The sequence below is a fragment of the Phragmites australis genome, chromosome 9 (genome assembly GCF_958298935.1).
Source record: "Phragmites australis chromosome 9, lpPhrAust1.1, whole genome shotgun sequence".
Classification (NCBI taxonomy): Eukaryota; Viridiplantae; Streptophyta; class Magnoliopsida; order Poales; family Poaceae; genus Phragmites; species Phragmites australis.
In genome coordinates this window covers 3,798,610-3,810,245 of record NC_084929.1, presented here as the reverse complement: position 1 = coordinate 3,810,245, position 11,636 = coordinate 3,798,610, and the positions used below count along the sequence as shown (strand labels likewise).

At 42.8% G+C, this 11,636-nt stretch overlaps 1 pseudogene; it reads right to left on the bottom strand.

Annotated features, from left to right (window-relative positions):
• Nucleotides 1-1,782, bottom strand: LOC133929676 (glutathione S-transferase 4-like; annotated as a pseudogene).
• Between the last annotated feature and the right edge of the window lie 9,854 nt (nucleotides 1,783-11,636).

Below are 11,636 nucleotides of genomic sequence, written 5' to 3'. Positions count from 1 at the left end.
ATGTACCGAAACAAGAGCGGCATTTTTTTTTCTTTTTTGTTCGTGAACATCTTGTTATTCTGGTTGAAAATGCCACAGAAGCCACTCAAAACTCAAAGCATTATTACACTGATGATAACAAGTTCGGAGCGCGAGTCTGTCAGTCACTGCTGCTTCGCTCTTTCTTGGAAAGCCCGAAACCCAGCGTTCATAAGCTCCGCTACTTTCCTCGCCGCCGGCCGCGCGGCGAGCTCCTCCCACCAGGCCTTCACGCGCGGCATCGCCTCCACCAGCGCGGTGTACTCCGTGGCCATGAAGTGGTGCATCAGCGTGAAGTGGCTCAAGTCCGCGAGACTGACGAAGTCCCCGGCTAGGTACTTGCACTGGCTCAGCCGTGCCTCGTACACCTCGAGCATCTTCGAGAGCTTCTCGACGTTCTCGTCGACGATGGTCTGGTCGCGCGCGCGGCCCAAAAGCGGCGCAAAGGTGCACTCGACCGTGATGGCGCCGGCCACCGGGTGGAGCTGGTGGGCCTCCACCTCCAGCCACACGTCCACCATGGCGGCCTCCTCCAGGTTGCCTCCCCCAGGAGCTCCGGCTTGTGCTTGCGAAGAACATGCCTTGCAATTGCGCGGGATTCTGGTAACAATATAAGATTGTACTGTATATTGAGAATCTTATGGTGGTCAATTGTTTTTCTGAATTCTCTGAAACATAAATTTATTGTTTTTTTAGCCATTCCATTGATGTCCTATCAAACGTACAACAATAATCTTAGTACTAATTTAATTTGTCAGCAATAAACAAACTACGCATTTTAGTCATAAAAATTAGGACCGTCAATTCGACTACCTAGCAAGGGTTTAGTCAACTGTAGCATAAAAATATAAAGTAGTCAAACAAGAGAGCTGCCAAACAAGATATAATTTTGGCGTTGGTATAGACGGCGCAGCCATACTTGGTCAAGGCTACTATTTTTTAATCAACTTATTCACCTTTGTCCTCGCAAAAAATAAAAACCTATTCACCTTTGGGTAGCAAAGCAAACAGGCCCAAAAAGGCTGTTAAAAAAAATTTAGTCGGTTAAAATTTTTCTATAACGTTTTTAGTAAAATTCGAATGTCCAAAACAGTCATCTCAATTTTAACCGGCCAAAATTTTAATTTGATTTCAAATCAAACGCCACTTATAAAATTCTGATTTTGACACTATCTTGATTATGACCATAGTCAAATTTTAGCTTTGGCTCGCCGAGGCGACGAACCAAACAACCCGAAACCCAGAGGTCAAAGGCCTAGGTGCCAGATGTCAACAAACTGAGCTAGTCTCAATTCATTAAAGGGACTTGAGAGAAATTAAATCGGGTAGCTTAGAAAAGACAGACAAAATGACGCCTCCAAGTGATCAAAGCGAAGCGAAATGGAGTGATGAACTCACCGAAGAGCGTCAGGTCTCCGTCCTCAAGAACCGGCACCTGCCCAAACGGCTGCAGCAGGCGCAGGATAGCTCGTTAATTATTTAGTCGCACACTTTTTTTTTTATCAAGTGTCAATTATATATTCACGGTGGAGAGAGAAGATGAGGGGATCTGATGAGAGGTACGTACGTTCCTGGCGAGGTGGTCTGGGCGGCGGTGGTCGCCGGCGTCGCGGCTCATGGGGACGAGCTCGTAGTCGACGCCGGCCTCCTCCAGGCACAGCAGCGCGCGCGACACGAATGGCGAGATCGCCCACCCGTACACCTTCACCGGCTTAGCCATGGCTGCTCTCGCGAGTGCTAGCTAGCTAGTAGCGTGTGAATCGATGTGTGAAGAGCCCTGCTTGCTGCTGCTATTTATGCAGTAGACATGGAGACATGGAGACATGGATGGATGCTTCGTCGCGAAGACTAATAAGCTTCTCTTCGTGATGTCATTGCTTGCGTACGTAGCAAATGCACCGATCATAAACCGAACTATGCACAAGATTCATCACCAGTTCCTGAGTTGCCTCTACCGTTGACCATGGGCGGATCACCGGGGAACCTCTCCTACAATTTTTTGTATGGAAGAGAAAAATAAAGAGAAAAAAAGAAAAATAAAGATATATGAGTTAAAAAATACTATCCATGTGAAGATGATAAGTGGGCCTAGGCCCAATTGTTAATGACATGCCGATGGTATTATCCAACTCCTGTAATCTTTCTGATAGTACTGAGCAATTTCGTTTGCTCTCTTTGGTTCTAAAATTGAATTGGTTTCCTAGAATCGGAGAACCAATTTTATTTCCTGTGAAATTGGAATCGTAGTATAATTTTAATTCTGTTGTTTGGTTACAACCTAAATTCTCATGATGGAATCTAAATGCAATTCAATTCCTTAAACATGTTTAGATCTGCCTTTTTTGGAATTGTCTTTTTCCTCTATTGAATTCTCTAGCATCAACAGACATCACTTAACATGTAAACTGACAATAATTCAAAATAAATACAAACTCTCGACAGGCCTCTATTATGATTTGCATGACTCAACCAGACACATGCACATCAACATATAGACACAAGCACCTTTTTAGAACAACAACAACATGCATGACATATAAATTGTTCGAAAACATCACGTGAGGTCCTTCTGTGCCTTTGACTTTGATGTACGTGGCTTCAGCTTGCTAACTCTAGGTTCCTCATCATCAATATCATCCCGACATGCATTGGAATATAGTTTGTCAATAAACCCTTCGTTCTCCATCTCGAGCCACATGTATTACAGAGCACTGGCTTATCTGGTGGTCCATTTCGCCAAAGGGGAGTACCTGTTCCAGCATTTCCCATGAGAAATCCATCAAAATCGATATACAAAAACATATGGTGTACAAGTAAGAAAAATACACATTCTTAAGAATGTATCCATAATGCAATGTTAGATATTGTTTTCGTAGGAACAAGATTGACAATTAGAGAGGGGTGAATAGGTGCTTTAACAATTTTCTTGCGAAATCGATAACCTTTTCCTATTTGGATCATCCAACGCATCTCAAAAATCAAACGGAAGCAAAAATAGAGAGAAATTTTAACAAGAGAAAATTGAGGCAATACGACTCCACGGATGTTATATGAACTATAGGTTCCATTTAAGATCAATTCATGTGTCTTAGCACTCGAAAGATAACAACTTGCAAAGAAACACGAAAAGATAAACACTGAGAAACGAAACTCTCCAAGTTGATCGTCTAGAGGCAAAGGAATTCAAGACCTCATCACATAAGCATATGCGAATTTTATGCCTTTAGCAATAAGAAGAATGACCTCACAAGGTGCTGAAATTTCAGCCAAAAAACCAAAACGAAAATTAAAACTAGAAACCAAAAAACTTGTAAACTCGCAATGTAACCAATAGAAAGAAACTAGAAGGAGGGAAATTCAAGTATATGCAAAAACATAAACTTCATTACTCAAAGAGATCAGCCTTATTTTAGACGGATTACAAAGATTTATCTCTCAAAACTCTCACATATTACATAGGCTAAGCATTCATCCTTCTCTCCTCTAAAACTCTAACTCTAAGCTCTTAAATGGGTGGTATAAGGGGGTCAAGTGGCTGGTTTCAACTCTCTCATAGCCCTACCCCTCTATTTATAGGGCTAGAAAATCTGACTCTTAAGTTTCATAGTTTTTTCCCAAAATACTCCTCTATTGTAGTACACTCCTACCTACCACCGAAGATATTTTGGTCCATTTTTTTCTATATTCATCAGTCGGCTGCGACGCCTTCACAACATAGCTTCACCTCGACGCAAGCTTTGCGATGATGCCACATACTCCTCAAGTCCTCCCACGATTTTGAGGCCAAACCACAAAACCACCTGCACGCTTCTCAAAACGTGACTTGCCGCCTTGCTTACACCTTAAGAAAGCGCTTCGAAGTCAACGTGTGTACTCCGTCATGCAATCCTGACCGCCGGCAAATCTCTCCCGCTCCCGATCACTCGGGCCGCCTTGTCACTTACACCGGCATCCACTTCGCTTGACTTTTTTAACACGCCGTCTCTATCTACCTTCCATGCTTTGCTTAACCTCCACATGTTTAGCTAGAATCAACATTGACTCCACCCGGCCTCCTTGATCGTCCGGCACCAAACATTGCGCTTGGCCCTGATCATCCCGCCGTCGACCGCCAAGTTGCATCTATCACCTACACACCATGAGATAAGCAAACACATATCTCCAACTCTAATTCCAGTTAGATCATAATCAATATGCTCAATAAAATCTCACATCAAAGCTCACGCAAAACCGAAGATTATTAAACCAAATAAATACCAATATCAATCACTCATCATAAGTAAACCAAGATACATCTTAACTTAGTTTCTCATTTTTTAATACCTCAATGTTTAGTTCAACTATACAAACATGTAATTCTTAATCTGCAGCTCTACAAAATGACCATACTAAATGCAGATAGCCACTTCAAATGAGCATTTTGCTGCAGTTAGAGATAAATAACTCCAGACCATATAATGCAGCTGAAGTTCAAGCAAAAGATGGAATAAGCCTGTGTAAATTACGCAGCAAACCGAAGATTTCACTTCAATGGCGCCCTGCAACTAAGCATTTCTGTAGTTGTGGCAGCTATCGAACTCTAAGTATCTGATTGGCAAGAGCAGATGGATATTTCCTTCTTGTAGAACAGGAGTCTGAACTGCATATCTAAGAAGCACATATCCACCGAAGTCAAGGACAAGTCTAAATGTGTCCTGGGAGCATGGTATAATCTATTATATGCTCATCTTCAGAATTTTACAGGCAAAGGCCTCTGAAACCTTAATCACATCGATATATTTCTCTTGAAAACTTCTGACACTTCAATGAATTCCGAGTAATAATCATCAACAACACGAAGAAAACCATCAGCATGCAGTAACTAGAGTAGCTGGTAAAAACTGCACAAGACAAGCAAGCCGGCCCCTGTGCGTTGCTGCTGCTGCTGTACACTGACAAACATACGCACTCCTAGAAGATCTGCAACCACGTCAATGAAGCATGGGCAGAAATGAATTACCTGCAGTGGCAGTGGTGGAGGACGGGCGGCAGCGCCGCCGGATCTACGGTGGGGGCAGGGTGGAGGACGGGAGACGGTGGAGGGGGACGACGAGCGAGGTGGTGGCGGCGGTGGAGAGGTTGGAGCGGCAGCGGTGCCAGATGTGAGGAACCGTCTAAATAATATTCTAATTAATCATCAGGAGGATTATTATTCATAATCACAACCCTGATGATTAATCAGAATATCATCCCGGTAGTCGTGGCATGTGTTTTGTGCCTAAGGATCGAAACACATGCCTTCCAACATGTACATCATAACATAGCTTAATAAAGAGCGAGTAATAAACATTTATATTACAAGTATTAAGCATGCAACTGATTTTAACAATTTACAACAAAAACGAGCTAGGAGGAGACAAAACCCCTCAACTCCTAACCATAAAAGAACTACGCAGCGAAAAGTTAAACTTATAAACAACAAAAAAGAACGGCGCCGCATGCCCTTAGGCATCGTCTCAAAAACGCCACCTTCAAAGTAGAATGCACTACTCTTGTCCGCCACCCTGATCGGCAAGCAAGAAGTAGCAAAAAACAACCTCTTCTCCAGCAACAGGAGTACCTGAAAGCGCAGACATGAGTACGAAGGTACTCGCAAGACTTAAACCATATAGAGCACATATACATAGCTCGACTCCAAGGATTATGCATTGATCATTAGCAAGGATGAACCACCGGTAAAGTAAAACATAAGCACTAAGCATCCTAGACATATGTGTGAGCGACTGAAACTTAACCAAAACATACGAAAACTACCCTGCAACTAATAACTGAACAACAGTAACTGTAAGCAACATGTATATCAATAAGTAACAAGTACCAGCATCACCAACTCCCACATACTGAACCACAAACCATACTCGGAACTCTACGACCGATGCAGATGGACAGAAGCATGCTCATGACCGAGAGTGCGGTAGCTCGAACTGTTTATACACCCTGCAGGGGATACTCCTAGACCCACACGACACGAGGACCATACGGCTTGTGCCACCGATCAAAGTGCACACAAGTGGGTACTCGTGACAACCTTTTCCAACCCACCCAACTGTTTAGATCATGCATCGCTCGACGTGGCGGTACTAGAACTACTCCAGGAGCAAACTAGTACCGCTACAAGCCTGTCCGCTCACACCGTCGATGTCTAAGCCCAAAAAGCCACAGTTGCGAAGGTATTCGGCTCACCTTACCATTAGATCTGCATGTGGTGAGTAAGGTAAGTGCTAAAACCAATAACACCGACGATCAGTGCTTAACCGGCGCAAGCGATCTACGGTGTCCGGTTTCCTCTACTGACCTACCCAGGGGAACTCCACATCCGGGCAAGACAAAACACCTCCTAGCGCCGCCCACACCTCGTCTCATATTTACCACTCATACAACTATCTCAACCTCAACAAGTGTATGTAATCATAAGAAGGTCCTATACTCGCAAACAACGGAATGAGCCGTCGTTCGACTTCTACCGAATGACCTAAGCATGGCTAAATATATAAGTCAAACTCATACCTAGACATTGAAAACATCTCAAGGCTACAAGGAATATAAATATACAAGTATTCAAGGCAGAAGAATGCAAGTGCCATAGGTTCTACCCATTGGTACTCAACACTGACTCACTAAACATGCATAAATACATAAGCATATTTCATTAATTTTAGACTTATCCAATTACACAAGATTGATCAATATGCTTAGTTTCTTATCTTAATGCACTGACTCAAATAGGTGGGGCGCGTCGAGATCGCCCTCGGCCTCCGGGATAGACGGATCGGCGTTCTCTAAAAAGGATCAACACGTGCAATGCTATGAGTATGAATAAAGTGCAAATATATATCACAATAGTATAAAATGGCTGAAAACATTTTTCCTAAATAGAACAGGTCATAAGAAAACTAGCAAAATTGGATTCATCAATTTTGGACTCGTAAAGAACCAACGGTGAATTAATGAAGCCTTAACATAATTAATTTATCTCAGAAAGTTAATTAACTCTTTCATGTCTAGGGACATTTTTAATAGGTAGATTACGTTATTACTAAACCAGAAAAATTGGTTTCATAATTTTTGGAGCTACGGAGAATTTATTATGAATTTTACAACTTTCGGACATCATGATGAATAGTAACTGCGGAAGTTCCGCAGATTTTTGCGGAAGATTCGCAAATTTTTGTGGAAGTTCCGCATTTTTGCGGAAGATCTGCGAATTCCAGAAAATTGTGCGGAACTTCCGAACTTTCAGAAAAGCTCTATTTTGTGGAAAAACTTTGCCAAATCAATTTGCAATCCTCTCCGATCCAAAGGGGAAAATGATTGAGGTGGTTTATGAAGTCTAGAATTCACTCATCAACCTAGCAACTCGATTTCTAACTCAAAACTCATCTAAATCCTCATTTTTATCCAAAAACTTCAAAACTCATGAACTTTGCTCCAATTCAAAATCGACCACCCAAATCACAAATTAATGCCATGAGAAACCTAAAGGACTTACCCAAGATGCTTATGGAGTTGGGTGAACATCGGGGAATGGAGGAAACGGAGGGAAATCGAAGAACTCCGGTGTTCCTTGTGCTTCAACCAAAAACACTAAAAGACATCAAATCTGATTCGAATATTTCGGGAAAGAGCAAAGAAATTGAAGGGATAAGAAGCTTATGAGCTAAGGATCATGTGAGTACCACATACATACCTTAATTCCTCCTCTTGAGATTGGATTTTGGAAGAAAGGGGGAGAGAGCTTAAGAGGGGAGTGAGAGCTCTTGCTCTCCTTGCTTAGGTCGGTTGGGAAAGGAGAGAGGCACAGGAGTGGGAGTGAGGGAGCAGGTGGGGCTGTTACCCAAGTGGAGTTAGTGATGGGTGGTTGGCCCATATGTGGGCCCCACGTGCTAGAGAAAAGAGGTATTTTCAATGCGATTTCTATTCTTTTCTCTCTCGGATTAGTTTATCTCATCCAGTTGATTTTTAACGAAGTGTATTAGTATTCCGAATTACAATTACGCAAAATTAAACATAATACTTAAAAAGCATTATTATGCTTAATTACGTGATTAAGAATTTGGGACGTGACACCAGATCTGCGGGGGTCGAGCACAGGGGTGGGTAGTCGCAAGAGCTCACAAGTGTTACAGTGCAAATTCCATTGATTTCAGAGGGGTCACGAGCGGAATCGAGGAGGAGGCGTTTTAGTTGTCCTGGATTCTATGGAATTGGTAGGTTAATTCGATTCCACAGCTTGTAAGCAACTACACATCCGAATTGAAACAAGCTCAATTCCAATTCCATAATTCCGGCCCCAACTCTGAGATCCAAACGGGGGGGGGGGGTTAAGATTTTTAGAGATATCTGAATATGTGCTATGCTACCGAGGGAAAAGCATGAATCTGGTTGCTTATAATGAACCCCAATTTCTCCAATGGAGTTGTTCCCAATCCCTTCAACCTGTAGAAAGAGTAAAGTGGGGACCACTCTATTAGAGGGATCGGGGCTCATTCGTCTCCAAGAGATTTGTCTAAAATTTAAGTACCAAAGGAATCAACTGATCAAAATAATAATGTGTTGACGGTTTGGAAATGTTCTTAATGAAGATGATTTCATAGTGTATTTCCTAGTTTTTGCTAAGACCTAAGAACAAACACTACATGTTCCTGAGATGAAACTCCCATTGAGAATTACCACTGAGAGAACATTTTATAAATGGAAATCAAAACTAGAAAGACAATGTGAAATTTACATGTCCTTAACAGGAACCTTTCCAAAGCGACAATGCATCATTCTTTTGATTTGTTTCCCTCTTGATACTAAAATGTGGATAAATCTCTCGGACAATTGAACCCAATTTCTCCAATGAAGTGCCCCCATTCCCTCCAATCTATAGAAAGAGTAAAGGAGGGGGCCACTCTGTTGTGGGGATTGGGGCTAAATGGTATCCAAGAGATTTGTCAAAATTTTAGTATTACTATCAAGGGAGTAAAAATATCAAAATAATAATACGACGACGCTTTGGAAATGTTTTCACCAAGACCTAAGAACAACCACTACATGGTCCCTGAGCATGAACATCTCATTGAGAATTATCACTGAGAGAATGTTTTTATAAATGAAAATCAAAACTAGAACGACATTGTGAAATTTACATGTCCTCAACAGGAACCATTCAAAAGCAATAACATACTATTCTTTTGATTTGTTTCTCCCTTAGATACCAAAATGTGGAAAAATCTCTCGGACGATTGAACCCCAATTTCTCCAATGGAGTGGTCCCCAATCCCTCCAACCTGTAAAAAGAGTAAGGAGGGGACCACTATGTTGGAGGGATTGGGGATTAATTGTCTTCGAGAGATTTGTCTAAGATTTTAGTATCAAGAGAGTAAACTGATCAAAAAAATAATGTGTCGACACTCTGGAAATGTTCCTCGTGAGGACGATTTCACAGTATATTTCCTAGTTTTTGCCATGACCTAAGGACAGCCGCTACACGATTTGTCGGCATTAATCTCCTATTGAGAATTATCACAAAGAGAATATTTTTAGAAATGAAAATCAAAATGACATTGTGAAATTTACATGTCATCAACAAGAAACTTTCGAAAGCGACATCACAATATTCTTTTGATTTGTTCCGCCTTGATACCAAAATGCGGACAAATATCTCGGACAATTGAACCCCAATTTCTCCAATGGAGTGGTCCCCAATCCCTTCAATATATAGAAATAGTAAAGAAAGGGGCCACTCTATTAGAGGGATTGGAGCTCAATAGTATCCGAGAGATTTATCAAAACCTTAGTGTGAATGAAGTAAATAGATCAAAATAATAACACGTCCATGCTTTGGAAATATTTTTGCCAAGACCTAAGAACAACCACTACATGGTTCCTCATCATAAACTTCTTGTTCAGACGTATCACTGAGGGAACATTTTTGGAAATGGAAATCGAAACTAGACAGACTTTGTGTAATTTACATGCATGTCCTCAATAGGAAACTTTCAACAGCAACGACACAATATTCTTTTGATTTGTTCCCCCTTGATACCAAAAACTGGACAAATCTCTTGGAAGATTGAACCCCATTTTCTCCAATGGAGCGACCCTGAGTAAAGGAGGGGACCACTATGTTGGAGGGATTGGGGCTCAATTATCTCCGAGAGATTTGTCTAAATTTTAGTATCAAGGGAGTAAATTGATCAAAATAATAATGCAGCCCTGCTTTGGAAATGTTCCTCATGAATACGATGATTTCACAATGCATTTCCTAGTTTTTTTTTATTTTTGTTTCTATTTTTTTGTCTCAGGCTAATATTCAACAGGAGGATCAGACTAAAGACATCTGGAACTCTGTAGTGGTTGTTCCTAAGTCTTAACAAAATATGTTGTCTTAAGATGAGCATGCATCGCTATTGACTTACTCTAGATATGCCAATTGGATGAAGGTATAGTAGAATCAAAGTAGATTAATTTTTTTGGAATCACAACCCCCTAAGGGCTTGTTTGGAAGCCTAGGATCCCGGCCATCTAATAGGATTTTCAATTCCTAGGAAGAGAAAAAGCTATAGCCTAAGAAAGATGTTTGGTTGGGCTCAAAATAGATCCTATTATTGAGCTGGGAAGGGCTATCGGGGGAGGGAGGAAACCTTTTTTAGAAGGCTTCGTCTTCGAAATACAAGTTGCAGTATCTAAACTTACGCATATACTCACACCACATGCACATATTCACCCACATATTCTCTATGCGCAAGCTAAGACCTACAGCCTATACTCACACTTACGCGTCTGCTTTGTAGAGATGATCTCGAACACCGGTACCTAATATGTGATGAGATATAACCATAATTTTACCTAGAAGAATGATAACCTAAGATCGAGCCTGCGTGGGCTGCCTATCCACTGCCACCGCTAGCCATCCGAGCTGCAACTCGGTGTCGGGGGAGGGAAGAAACTTGTGGTGGGAAGCGATTATTTTGTTCTTGGATTTTCTCGAGCGACGCCCCTCCCGCAGCTTGTGCCTCGCCCTCGCCCCTCATGAACAACAAGCGGCGGGACGTCGCCCCTCTCGACGAACAGGCGGTTGTCGGTGAATCAGGAACCGGGGGTCCCCGAACCCCGAGGCCAGGCCAGCAATCTGCCACGTGGCGCCATCCTGCGGAGTCTCCTCCGCAAGGTAAAAAAGATTAAGTCCCGGGAGAGGGCGTTCGGGGCCACAGTCAGTGGTCCCCAAGTACCCAAGTTCCCCGATGATCTGCGAAGTCTAAGTGCCAGGAAGAAAGTGCTCTGGGAGGTATACGGTGACCCCCGAGCACCCGAGTCCCTCGACGATCAGGAAAGCTAAGTACCGGGAGAAGTGTGCCCGGGGCCGCGAGCGGTGCCCCCCTGGGCACCCAAGTACCCCGAGGATCCACTGAAGGAAGTTCCGGGAGAGAGTGCTCGGGGCTGCGTGCAGCGGCCCCCGAGCACTTGGTCCCCCGAAGGTCCGTACAAGCGTGCCCGGGAGAGAGTGCTCGGGGAGGTGAACAGTAGCCCCCGAGCACTTGGTTCCCTGAGGGCCAAGGAAGGGCATTCTCGGGAGAGAGTGCTCGGGGAAGGTG